The following is a 14972-nucleotide window of genomic DNA, read 5'->3' as shown; positions in this document are numbered from 1 at the left end:
AGGAAGCAGAGACTATTTCTATGAACATTCTTAATTTTAGTACTATATCTACATATACTGTTTTCATTACATTTTGAATGTAGTAAATTATGAAGAAAAAAACTTACTTTGTTATAAAAGTAATACAGAAGTTTTTCACTTAGAAGCTAGAATTGGATCAAAAAGAGAACAGTGTAAAACAATAGTTTAATAGCTGTTCTGTTGTAATTATGTTTTATTATTTTGTTCTATCGGTTTTGTTGCATCTATAATCTTATCATGTGATTATAGCCAAAATATGCTGTGTGTCAGTGTGTAGTGAAATCTACTTTTGTTAGCTTCCCAGGATTAATGAAGATGTGGAGTCAAGGTGACAGGTGGACGTTGCCTGTGCTCTAAGAAAGATGCCTTTTCTACTACACTGAAAAAATATGAGATATTTAGGGAATCACACAAGATATTAATGAATAATTAAACTGAAACTATCTCATTTAACAGTAACTATTCTCATTTGATTTATTATACTGTATAAATTGTCATGTCAGTGACAAGTGATACTTAAAAATATTCATTTATCCTCTGATTTACCTCTTCTTTCCTTTCTTCCTTTGATGTTTCTTGTCAGCATGAACACTCGGAGTATGGTGTGGGCCAATCCTCCTGACACCAAGGTTGTCTGGATTGACTTACTTTATAGGTGCAGACCATTCTCCAAGCTACACTGAGAGTGATGTCTACAGTTGAGTATGCTATGTGCTTTATTAGATAAGAACTTTTAAGATTTTCTAGACTTCTAAAATTAAACACCACAAGATTAAACAAGTCATGACTTCATCTTATTCCTACCATGTCACTCATTACCACGCCCGCACTTCCACAGCCTTCTTTCTGGGCATGAAACACAGCACAACTATCTGTCATAACATTTCTGATTTCATCTTTGAAATTTACTTGAGATTTATTTTACCTTTCATATACCAATCCTTTATTTATTTCAGAATTCTCTAGTTTTCCCTGTCAAAACAATGTAATTATGACCATGTTTTTCTTTTGGTTTTGCAACACAGTGCTCTTCTATAGATTCCAGGTTGACCTCAAGTTTAATATTCTCCTGAGTGACAGAATCACTCAGTCTACAACAGAAAGTCAAAGAATTTCATAAGGCTTTATAACACAGTGTTCTTTACCTTTCCAAGTATTTATTAAAGTTTATAATTATGCTAAAAATTACTAATTCTTGTATTTTTTAAAAAAGAAAATCTTCAAAAAGTCAGGCATGCAGAGTACGTTCAGTAGGTAAGTAATTTTCTGTGCAAGCCTGAAGATGTGATGTCAGAGCCTTGTCATGTAACATAAAACAATGCATTGCTGTCAATGATGCAGGGTCTTATTGGTTAACAGTGTGATAATTATATTTAATTATGAACTTGAAAAAATCTAGAAAAATAGTTTTAAGAGACATTGTCTACTTTGGCTTAGCTTGTGGTATTTCCATGGGATTATCTTGATTACTGTTTTTGATATGGTGAAGTCCAGTTCATTGTTCCCTAGGCAAGGAATTCTTAACTGTGTAAGAGTAAAGAGATGGAACTGAGCACAAGCAAACATCATGTACTTGTTCATTCCGCCTTGTTCTTGCCAGTGGACCTGGAGTGACTAAGGTGGTTTAAGTTTAGGTTACCTTTACTATTCTGCTATGACATATGGAATCTGGAAACAGGAGTTAGTAATCCAATATTACTTTTGTTAGGGTATTTTATCACAGAAATAGACATGAAGGTAGAAAAATACTGAGCTTTAGGCTTAGTAAAGAGATTTTGTTTCAAAATGTAAATGGAGATTGATGAAGGAAGACATGTACATATCAAGTTCTTGCCTCCATATTGGCAAGCAGAGGTAGGATACATTCACTGACACACAACTTCCCACCCACCCCACCTACACACACACACACACACACACACACACACACACACACACACACACATACACACAAGTTTTGTATCAATTTTGGGTTCACCATTTTATTCCTAGAGATTATAGCCAGGATCACAGCAAACTCTTTCCAGGAAAAAGAAAAAATGTTAAAACAACCAAATTAAATACGTAAAGATAAAACTTCCCTAGTTACAGTTTTCACTCACTGTAGTAGTTTATTTTAAAATTTACCATATTGGATGAATTCTATTCTTATAAGAATGGTTCATAATTATGAGTTGATTAAAATATTGTTGAATAATTATCACATACAATAGGACACATATTTTCTTGCTTCTCTCATTGTTTATATCCTTCCGTCTTTTGTAATTAATAGACTAATCAATTAAATATTTTGTTACAAACTTATGTATCTTTCTGTGTATATGTGCATATGGACACGGGTGCCTTCTTAGGCCAGCATCTTAGGCCCTGAGGTTGGAGGTACAGGTAGATGTGAAATACCTAATGTGGATGTTTAAGATTGAACTTAGGTCTCTTGTTACAGAAGCAAATACTGCCAAGTCATTTCTGTAGTACTTTTTTATTAATTTAAAGAAATGTACTTACTTATTTTAAAGGAGTTGTAAATGTAATACAGAAACACATGATGTCCAAACTGAAATATCTCAGAAGTTGAAATGAGAATAAAGGAATATTAAAGAGACTGTTATAACTATGCACATAATACCAAGAAAAATACACTAATAGAACAAATGAAATATTTTAGTAGTAATGGAAACTAAATATAAAGTAATTCATTTCCATTTGCCTTACTACCCATTTTGAAATAGGTCAAAATATCATGTCATAGTTAAAGAAAAGCTTCTGTTTCATCTATAAGCTAAGTAAGACTGCAGATCCAAAGCATGTTGGTAGATTTCCAGAGTAAGCATTCACAATCCAAAATAAAAATGAAAGTTAAAAAAGAAGGTAAACAAAGTGAAATAATAAAAAAAAGAATACAACAAAGAAAGCCATATTTCTTAATGAAAGTAGAAAAAACAGTTATTGAAACAAGTGTATATTGGATGTCTACTTGACACACTTGGAAATAAGGAAGCTCAACTGAAGAACTGCCTCTATCAGGTTGACCAGTAAGCAAGTGTCTGAGACATTCTCTTTATTGATAACTTATGTGGGAGGTTCAACGCTGCTGAAGGCAAACAGTTCTGGGTTGTATAAGAATGATGTCTGTCGGTCTTCTTGTAGAGCTCCTGTCTCCTCCTGGTCCTTCTTTCATCCCGCTCATCCATAGGACTCCATGCTCTCTGCCCAAAATTTGGCTATGAGACAAAGCTTCTGCTTTGGTACCCTGCTGGGTGGAGTTTTTCAGAGGATTACTATGGTACGCTCCCATCTTGTTGCTTCTCTTCAACTGCTCCCAGTGTCTATTCTATTTTCCCTTCTAAATAGGAATTGAGCATCCTTCCTAGGGTCCTCCTTGTTATATAGCTTCTGTAGGTAGGTGGATTGTAATACGGATATCCTGTACTCACGGTTAAGATCCACTTATAAGTGATTGTATACCATGTGTGTCTTTCTGGATCTGGGTAACTTCATCAGGATGATCTTTTACAGCTCCACCCTCTTACCTTGTTTTTTAAAGCCGAATAGTATTCTATTATGTAGATGTATATGTGTATATGTTTATTTTATCCCTTCCTGGGTTGAGGGGCATCTAGGTTGTTTTCAGATTCTGTATATTGTAAATAATGCCACTATGAACATAGCTGAGCAAATGCCCTTGTTGTATACTGAAAAATCTTTTAGGTATATGCTAAGGAGTGGTATAAGTTGGGTTTAGAGGTAGCACTGTTCCTAATTTTCTGAAAATACACCAGATTGATTTTCAAAAAGGTGGGACTAATTATCACTCCCTCCATCAATGGGGGAGTTTTACCCTTTCTCCAAATCCTCCCCAGCATGTGCTGACACTTGAGTGTTTGTTTGTTTGTGTTGTCTTGTCCTGTTTTGTGAAACAGTGTTTCTTTTAGCCATTCTGATATGTGTAATGGGAACTCAGAGGCAACAAGTCTGGTCCCAGGTGTGCCAGCAGAGACTGATGGCACCAAACAAGGACAATGAGTAGAGAGGAACTATCACCCCCCCACACACACACACACACACTCAGATGTAGCCAATAGGCAGCTCAGTCTCCATATGGTTCCCCTAATAAGGGAAGCAGGGTCTGTCCCTGCCATGAGATCTGTTGCCTCATTTGAATAACTTTCCCCTGGTGAGGTGCTTTACCATGCCACAGAGGAAGCATATACAGGCCGTACTGATGAAACTTGATAGGCTGGTCTCAGTTTTTGTGGAGAAGAGTTTCCCTTCTTGAAGAACAAGGAGAGGGAAATGGAGGGAAGGAGGGACAGGTGACCAAGAGGAAATGAGGGAGGGGGCTAAAGTTGGAGTGTAAACAAATACATTTTAAAAATGTATTAATTTTTTTTAGGAAAAAAGAATGGTACCTGAGCAAACCAGGGACAGTAAGCCAAAGAGAAGCTTTCTTCCATGGCCTCTGCTTCTGTTGCTGCCTTCAGGTTCATGCCTTCAGCACTGTCTATTAATTACGTTGATGATGAACAACAGCTTATAAATTGAAATAAGCCCTTTGAAGAAAAGGGTTATCAATTTGCTTGTTGTCAGTGTTTTATCTTGGCAACAGATAATAAATTAGCACAGTACATATCAAGTACATTTAAGTTCCCAGACTATCACTGTGAGGTTCTTTTAGGTTTCTCCTCTTACCCTCTTTACAAAACAAGTTAAAGATAGGAAATAGCAACCACCTTTATTTTACATACAGTAAGTATAAAAACACTGGAAATGTGAATATTCTTTAGCGTTAAAATATTACACTTGTTTTGCTATACTAGCTGTATTTAGTAGACACTTTTAGGAAACAGCATTGCAAAAATTTTAAACAAATTAGAGCAATATATTCCTGAATACTGAGTTCTACATTAAACTTGAATTCTGGGATATCTTATTTCCTAGCCCCTTCTTTGTTGTTATTTGAATAGATGTGAAAATTAGTTTTTAAATAGCATATTATATTACCCAAAATAAACAATGATGCTTTGTTATGGAATTGAGAGTACAAAATAGGAAATGTCTCCTGATGAATTTTTGTTAATAAAGGTGAAAGTAGATATATTGTAAAATCAACTTTTAAAATTTGTGTTTTAAATATCATTTGTTTAAAATGTTGCAATAATCAAGGTGGTGTATATATAATCATTTTAAACAGAAAACACTTTATTTGAATTCACCATACTTTGAAAATTAGCAATTATCATTAATTTTTCCCAGTTCTGTCAACTTAATATTAATCAACTCAGAGATACAATGATAGAGGAAAACCTTACTTGTCCTAAGAAAGATAATAATCCACACTACTGTCTTCAAATATTTATTTTCCAAGTATATAAGATATATAAATGTATTTAAGATATTCATAAATATGTATGTTTCTAGTCATATGTGCTTCTCTAAGCGTTTAATAATAACATATTGTTATCAAGAAGCAGTGGGAATTCAACTCAGCAGGACCTCTGTGGTTGTTCAATAATTACTGAAGACATAATGAGTTTTTATGGTGGTTATTTCTATAAAATTACAATATGTGAAATTAAAACCAAGTTTAAGGCACTTTTATGATTTAGCAATGATAAACTTATTATATGTTACAAGTAATTATTTTATAAGAACTCTTGGTCACTAAAATAGAAGTAACTAGTGTCTTTTTAGATTATTTCCATCTTATTTGAGGTCATTCTTATCTGTTTTCACATCCAATTCTTCCATTATACAATTCAGTTGAGATGTTCATAGTAATTTTGCCTTAGATAGTAATAGAGAGGTAGAATTACTTATTAGATTTATTGAGTATTTATGAATTTTATTCTCAGATACTGGTCTAATTCAGCAATTGGAAACATTTTAACACACCTTATTTTATGCAATGTTAAAATGATATTTAAATATTGTGAGAAAAATGCACTTTATAAGAGCACTGGTGACTCAGAGTAACAAAAGTAAGAGAGTGTATTTTACCAATTTGCTAAGTCAGGCATCAGTACAGAAGAGTTGTACAGAATGCAGCTTTTATGCCTTAACACCAACAGCTCCTTTCTCCATTTCCTCCTTGGCCAGCGTGTTCCAGAGGCTATGCTCTGACAAATCACTGAGGATTTGTCTTTCTGACTGCATATATGTTCCCCAGAATAACTACGCATGACTATATCTGTTCATTTTAAAGTATATCAGACACAGCATCACATCTTCTGATTGTTAGAAAAGATCAAGTAGTACTTTTCTAATTATAATTTCTAGTTTGGTCATAGCTTAGCACAGTGCAGATATTAGTGGGGAATTATTATACTAGCATACCCTTTATGGTTGTATTTGGACTTAAGGCATCTTGAGATACACTTGAAAATAAACCACCAAATTTTATTTCTTCTAAATATAGATCATTACACAAAACCACTGGCCCATTACTATTTATTCTGAACTACAGAATTTGGAGTTTCCCCTTTTGGTGTTCCAGGATCTGAATTAATCCTGTCTCCCTAATCTCCAGTTTATGTCTTTGTGTGTGTGTCTTTCCACAAGTTACATGGAGAACTTCATAGTTACACAAATATGCAAGTAACTGAAATGATTCTATACACAAGGGAGGTCGTTACTGTAATAAAATTAGGTTCCTGATGTAGGATGACAAATCTTTCTGTTGGCTGCACCTGTAGATTTTCAGTGCTGTTGGGTTCCCCTGGGTAAATGTGTCATGAAGAGAAGGTAATACACTAGTTTGCTACAACGAACAATTGTGAAACCTCATCTTAGATTTCATCCTAACTGTGTAGCTAACTACATGGCTCAGTAATTCACCTGAGAATTCTGTGAATGGATATACACCCTTTCTTTCATTTTTTCCCTTTATTTAATCCTCAGACTTAATCACCTTATTTGTTGCTTTATAATTTTATTTATTTTCTAATAAAGTTAGTGAAAAATAATCTCTTTTTATAGTTATAAAACTTTCAACTCACTCAGAGGCTGACACACAGTTTATCCTTGCAGGGCTGATGGAGTGCTGTAATGGGAAGAGCCTAGGCTGTAGGTGATGATGTGTGCCAAAATGGTAGACATCACCAGTATTCCTTGTGATTCAGTATAGAGAATCCCAGCAAACTCCCTTTGAAGAACTTTCTACTAAACTTCATGTAGTAAATGTCAACCTCAGAGACCCTGGGTTCCCACTGATAAGAGCAACTTCACTTCTGAGACTAAGGATGCATACATGCTAAGGAGCTTCACTTTATCTTTTTCCTATTGTTGCGTAAGTACCTATTTTTAAGGCACAGAAACATATACAGTCTCTTGTCCAAGTCAGTCAACCCACAGTTCTTCTTACATCCACATGAACTGTTACGTTGAGTGGGGGAGCAAATTTGAAATGGTGACTACACATAAAATAATATAAAACAAAGGAAGTATTACACATCCCATTCCCATCAACATGATGCTGTCTTCTCACCTCTCTTAGTCCTGATGCCTTAATATCTGGTGCTCAGCATTTTGAAGTCTGGATTCCCTCCGCATAAACAGACAACTGCTTTTACTGTGTTTGCCCACTTGATATAGGTTTGCTTTGCATTGTCTATGAGACTTAAAAACATTTCAAAGAAGGCTGCAAAATTAAATAAAGCTTTTCATCTCAGTTTCTCCTGTGTTGTGGTTAAGAGTATGAAATTTTTGGTCTTTAAGGAAAATTTACATTTTATCTCCATATGTTAAAGGCCTCATGGAGTCCACTGGCGTGAGAAATCCTCATAAAATTGACAGTTTAGAAATAGTTAAAATTTTTTTCACTCAAAGCTTTTGAACTACTAATAATGTAAATTATTATACCTAAGGAATCTTCTTCCATAAGAAAGCACAGAAAAACATGATAGCAGAAATTTATCTTCTTAGAAACAATACTGCTAAAGAAAAGGTACAACTTTTAACTGCGAATACCTTTTGAATTTGAATTCTGAATCATTTCAGGCTAGTAATCATATTCATCAACATATGGAATATCTTGCATCACAGAAACAGATCTTATAAAGGGCTAAATTCAAATTGTTAAGTGCTGGTAGCCTCATTGCAGAGACTCTGGTTTTGTATATACTTGAAGACAGAGTCTTTTTGGTTCATCATTTTATGGCGAACTATATCCAAATCTAACTAAAAGAAATTTGCAAAGAGACATAAGGGAAGTTCTGAGAACTGAGAGATCTCAACTAAAGAGAGAGCCAGCTCAGGAGGGGAAAAGCTTTGTCGATCACTATATAATTCTAAGAAAATATTTTATTTTATTGTAACTCTTAAAATATGTGATACCTGGGTATGGGAATCCTAGCAAACCAAGGATTAAATTCAGATCCTGGCCTGAAATAAAAGGTTAATAGTAACTAGTTTTGTTTGAATAACTCAAGGGGTGAGTTTACCCATTATTGTGAGTTATCATAGAGCTATTCCAAACAACTATCATTGTGATAAAAATATAGGGACAGACAAGGTGGCTTAGTATGAAAAGGTACTTGTTATGTTTACCAATACCAAAGTTGAGTGCCCAGAATCCACATAGTGGATGGTGTCAATCTCTTCTGAAAGGTTTCCTCATATCTTCTGTACTTGATGTTTGCACAATAATTCTAACGAGACTTCTAATACAGAACACAGAATCACTAAAAGATTAAGATGATCACATTTAAACACCTCATAAAGAAGTCAGGGATATCCTGAGCACACATTACAAATTTAACAGAAGTTATTTGATTGATTTAAAGAATAGGAGGTGGGTTGTTTAGCAGTGGAAACCTGGAGAGACAGTGGACAGACATTCCAGCCACTAAGGTCAAGACATTAGATATATCATCAGTCCCAGTGTGGTGCTAACCTCCTGTAATATCCTTTGAATGTTGACTGTCCATGTTGGAAGGTAGAAAAAGCAAACTATTGTCAGACACTGGCATGTAGGTAAGGTTGTTGTGTAATTTAAATTATCATTTCTGTATCACCAATATCTGGTTGCAAAACTTGTTATGGAAATCTCCTGTCTCAATGTTATATATACTCTGCTCCCCAATTGTCCTTTTTTATGTCAAATAAAGGAACTTACAGCACATCACTGAATAGAAGAAAGAATAGGGCTAGACTTCATGCAAGCCAGGGGAGGAGTTATAAGTGCAAGTGGAGGGTTCAGCAGGTGTTTCATCCATAGGCATAGGTCCTAGAAAGATGAAGAAGATTTAGCTAGAACAGAGAAAGAACTAAAAAGTAAATAACTTGGGGATTTTGACAAAGATGGAGTCCAGATAACACAGAGGGTTAAGAACAGACTTAAAGACTGCTCGAGTTTGTGTTGTACAGCTTTATAAACAAATATAAAAGAGGCTCAAGTATTGGTGTGATAGCTGGGTTCAGAAACAAACACAGTTTTATCAAAATAAAACTAGCAAATGACATACCAACTTGGGGCAGAATTTACAGTAATCTCGCAAGAATTTTTGTAGAAAGTAAAACTATAGAGTGGTTTCTTAGTTTTGTTCATTAGGAAACGAACCTGGGATTTTAAGGCATAGCTTCTTGATTAGACCCCATGGTGAGCAGCAAGGCCTCCAGCCAGCTGCAGAAAAACAAAAACTAATACACACATACCCCAAAGAGATTCTGTTAGGAGACGCTTGCTAAAAAATAAAAAAGTGGCCCCTTAACACAAGCAAGCTTCTCAAAGCCAGACTATCCTAGCTAAGGCAGGAAACTACATCCCATTGACAATTACCTTTTGCTGACCTGATACTTTCAGGCCAGAGGAGCAAACGCTTGTGGGCCCAATACCTTTCTAGAGTGAGAAAAGTGTCATGATACCTTGAGGGAGGAAAAACAATCTCTGTCTGGAATGAGGAGTCAAAAACAGGCTGAGAAGCTTCAACATCTGAACTTCTAAGGATTGGGAAGAGGGAAGCTGAGTCCAAGAAACATTTAAGGAAAGGTTTTGAGATTAAAAAAGATTATTTTCTTTGTTGATAAACATGGAAGACACAGTACATCTAGATTCCATTTGAGTCTGTTTCTCTTAGAATACAATTATTTTTTATTGGTGATTTCAGTTTTATATTCTCATTGGGAGGGATCAGAATAAGACTGACTTGGAGGAAGAAGAGCCTGGTAAATTAGATGCTAAATTAAAGGCCACAGAACAGAGGTTGAAGAAATCTTTGAATCAAAATAATGAACCTTCAGAAATACCTAATCTAAAACTTAAAATAACACTAAAAAAGGTAGTTCCAGATAAAGAAAATCTACAAAGGCCTGAAGAAATTGCAGAATGGAAGCCCACTAAAATACTGGATAGAAAGGCCAACATGTTTATACTCATTATTGTATGTATTGTCAAGGTTCAATTTCTGCATGAAAATCTACATGCTAAAGTAGAAATGAAGATCCTGTTTGGTGTTGCCTTGGAGCAAGGTATGACAATGGCTTGTATGCTTCATTTTGCTGAGTTTGGAGAACTAAAGTAAATACACCATGCCATATGTTCATATTCAGAATTCCAATGGACATTTGCCTTAAATTCTGGAAAGCATAATTCTAATGTTAAACATGTTAGAAATGGTGACTGTCTTGGAGATGCCTTTGCAAATTAGGGCTAATCAGCATGCATATCCATTGGAATACATTTTTTAGACATGATGACATCAAACCTATTAGAGATATAAATTAAAACATAGGTCAAATAATTATGAAAAGATCTAACATTAATTTTTAAACAGTGGTCAAAAAAACATAAGGGGAACCTATCTATCCCAAATAGAATAAATATATTGATGTTGAAATTTTTAAATGAGACAAGTAACACACCTGCTAATGTATGTTGCATTTTAGGAAGGACTTATAAGTTAGATCAGCATAAAAAATATCACAAATTCTAAAATGAAAGACAATAAATGTCTTGGGGAGGAGAATATGTTATTGCCTTAACAGGAACCTAAAAGTTATGTATTTCGTCCAAACTGATGGAAATTAGATTTGACAGAGGAAGATCTCTTGAAAACCTTGGCTTTAGTCAGAAGGAAAGAAATCAAGAAGACCAAACAGGACAGATAACACAATTTTCTGATCCTTCCACATAGGAACAGCTCTAAGATTGCCTGAGACATTGAATATGTCTCCAGCCAGCACTTTAGCAATGCATGGCCAATAAATTTTTTGCAACAATGTATTCAGAACTTAGCATGCCATTCTATTAATGACAAAGATAAAATATATTTTACAGAGAATCATCTTTCACTGAACTGTTATCAGTGCACATCCCATGCATATATTAGTACACAAATGTATACTACCTCTGAAAGTTAATATTTTGCAGAGCAAAAGGATCAGACATCCAAAAAGACAAGACAAGTAGCTTACTTGATTCAACTTCACAGAAAGACTTAATGGCAATGATTTCTTGAAAATCTGCATCTGGGACTATGTAGATCATCCAGCATCATGGACTCTTCCAGCAAGACTTCAGTTAAACTCAACTTTCTCAGAGCAAAAGTTATAGCTACCTTTCTTAAGATTGGACAATATCCCAATTGTATTGGGCTCCCAAAAAGAAATCAGGAATCAACTTAAGAAAACTAGACCCCATTTCCAAGAGGGAATGAATGATTTGTGTCATTCTAGGGATGACATTGATTTAAACTATTTGGTTATAGGAATGATAAGTAAAATATTAGGTTATTGCGTTTAGACCACAGAACATTAATGAGCCAAAAATATTACATTAGTATTTATCTTTGTATATTGATACATATTTAAAATATTATTTGGTTACAGCATCCTAAGGTATTCTTCCTGTGTAGTTCTTAAAAATGGAATGTTAAGTTGTAATAACTTTAAAAGCTAATGTACCACTGTTTAAGATAAGTAATTATTGCATATTAGCAATCAGATTCAATGCTTTTCTGACTATATATACATATATATCCCATATTACCTCTAATAGTAAACATTTCCAGTTGCAAATGCTGTGGAATTCATTATCCTGTAATACTTAAAAATTACACTACCTTGGCTTTCATTTTGTATGTATTAAGTCATTTCTCCTCTTCAAAACCACTCAAAACATTTAAAAACAATTCTGTTGGATAGATGCTACATTACCAAACTTGGCCATGGAGGGTTGAATATCAAGGACTGTGTCATCTCTTCCTGTATTACCACACTGCCCTCAAGGTTATTTCTGGAAAATTACAACTGAAGCAAAATCAAGCCACACATTACAATGAAAATAAACCAAATTCATGTCTTTAGACTCTGTAATAATTCAGAAAAGTCTTCATCCTCAATACATACCAGTGATTTCCTTAAGGTCAAGTTTATAAGGGTGAGAAGTAATTGTATGTCCTGCGTCCTTAGTCTAGTTTGGAAAGAACCATATGATCATGGTAATACTGAGTGGTTTTTCAAAATTCAAGATTCCACTATTGTAATTCAGTACTTTTATCATATCAGATTTCTTTTCATTATGATTTGCACTGATAAAAAGGAGATGTCAAGCACTGACTGAAAGATATAGTACTGAAATGATTTGCATATAAATTCATTTTTACTAATTTTACATATTCTGGAAACTTTCTTCTGCTTCATACAGAAATAAAATATCATAAAATTCTTTAGGGAACTAATTTGATTTGTCTTCTTCGCTCCAAAGATGAAAGAATCACAATATGTATTTTGGAGGCTTAAACAGAGAGGTGATAGACTAACACTGAAGAATTTCCAGGCATCCTGAACCATATTTTTACCTACAAAAACAGATGGGAATTCCAAATCTCACAATATACATCAAACTCAGAAAGTGATTTTGGATCTTAATGGTTTATTCCAAAAATATGTACTTTTACCACAAGAAGCAGTAAAGTCTCAGAGGAAAATAGAAATAACACAGTAACGTTCTCAAGGTCCAAAAATCTTGTGAATAAGCTGGATTCTGTGCTCATATACTTTATGAGTAATTGCATCCCACCTTCCCTAATGCAAACTTGTACATTCTCACATTCAAACTCATGAATCTTTATAAATTGATAACTTATTACATTTTCCCTACTATTTGTAGTTTTAATTTGAAATGGTGGGAAATGATCAGACAGCTGATTTTGAAGAAAAAGACTTAGTGGTAGAAAGTAAAGTCAGTGAGGGTGTGTGTCACCTTTAGTAATAATAGCATGTCTACTAAATGTTAGATACTGTTTTTGGATGCTTCCAGTGTAAGCAAACTGTATTTTAATGTAGAAACAGAGTTTAATTCAGTTATATTCTTTGGGTGAGACCAATATCTCTCCTATGTAGTCAAGACCGGTGCCTAATTTATGATCCAATAGCCTTAGTCTTCTGAGTGTGGGCATCATGGCCATAAATAGCCATATCCAGTTTTTGTTTCCATAAATAAGTCATTTAGCAAAATCCTGAGGTAGGCATTTATATTCATTTTACGGATATGAAAATTATATTCCTCATATATGATCTACATTCAGAATATAAGCATATTGTGTCTTTATGAAGGTTCCTGCCACAGATATTCATTCATAAAAATTTTTTATAGTCCTGTACTGTATGTACATCTGTGAAGTAGTCTGAAACTACAGTTTACTTCATAGTAGTACTTTCATTACATATTTAGGTTGTAGTTATAGCAAGAGATGATTAACAGCCCAAAGTCACTTATTCTCTGTGTTTTGACCAGTTACATTTTCTAGAATCATCTTCATCTACTGCAAAAAAGCAACCTTTATAAGTGAAAGATACACCTATCTTGGATATAAAGCTAAGTGTTTAGAATTGGTTTAAATTTATATTGATTTAGAGAAATGGCAAGCGTGGGTTTCTTATTTCTATTCTGAAATATGAAGCCATAATTAGCAAACTAAATTTAAAGTTCTAGGAACAAATTACCTCCAGTTGAGCAAGTCCTAAGTCAGTCCATTTTACCAGATCTTGAGTATGGCTACTGTCATACCTCTGGTACTGGTACTGTCATACCAGAACACATAGCTTTGTGTTCTGGTCATTGCAGTTCATAGGTTTTACAACTTGGTAGACTATAGATTGATTTTCTCCCTCGGCATCTTGCATAGCACTGTCTTTCCTTTTAAATTCACATTACATTCTGGTCATAGTCCCATTCCTTCTCTCCTCACAGTTCCACCCACCTATTCTTCAGAAAGGTGAGCTGCTCTTCCCATCCACCCCATCACATCAGATGGCATAAGATTAAAAAGGCAGTTCTACCAGAGGAAATTATCAAAGAGCTGGTAACAGAGTGCCCCGCCCCTCTTACTATAGGACCCATATGAAGCCTGAGCTGCCGATTGGCTACATATGTGTAAAGGGCATAGGTATAGTCCATTCATGGTTCTTAGTTGGTGTTTCAGTCTCAGCAAGCCCATCCGGGCTCTGGCTACTAGGCATTGTTGGTCTTCTTGTGGAGTTGCTGTCACCTCCAGGTCCTTTTTTCCTTACCTCCACTTTTCCATAAGACTTCCCATGTTTTACCCAATGTGTGCTGTGAGTCTCAGAATCTGTTTTGTAGTGCTGCTACGTGGAACCTCTCAGAGGACAACTGAGATACGCTCCTGTTTGCAAGCATAGCAGAGTATCATTAATAGTGGCAGTGGTCAGCTCTGTCCCACGTGGTGGGTCTTGGGTTGGGCCAAGCACTTGTTGTACATTAGCTCAAACTCTGCTCTATCTGCCCTATTTTCATCACTGCATATCTTGTAGGCAGTGTAAATTTTGGGTCAAAGTTTTTGTGGGTGGGTTGGTGCTCCCCTTCATCTACTAGCAGTATTGTCTATTTATAGAGTGTCCTCTTCACTCTCTATAGCCTCTGCTACTATAAGTCACTGGTAGAGTCACCCTCACATTCCCTTAATTGTTAATCTTAGAGTCTGAGCTGTTAAGGT

This window comes from Acomys minous (genome assembly GCF_964271855.1).
Source record: "Acomys minous genome assembly, chromosome: 1".
NCBI classification, from domain to species: Eukaryota; Metazoa; Chordata; class Mammalia; order Rodentia; family Muridae; genus Acomys; species Acomys minous.
This window is presented reverse-complemented; position numbering follows the sequence as displayed.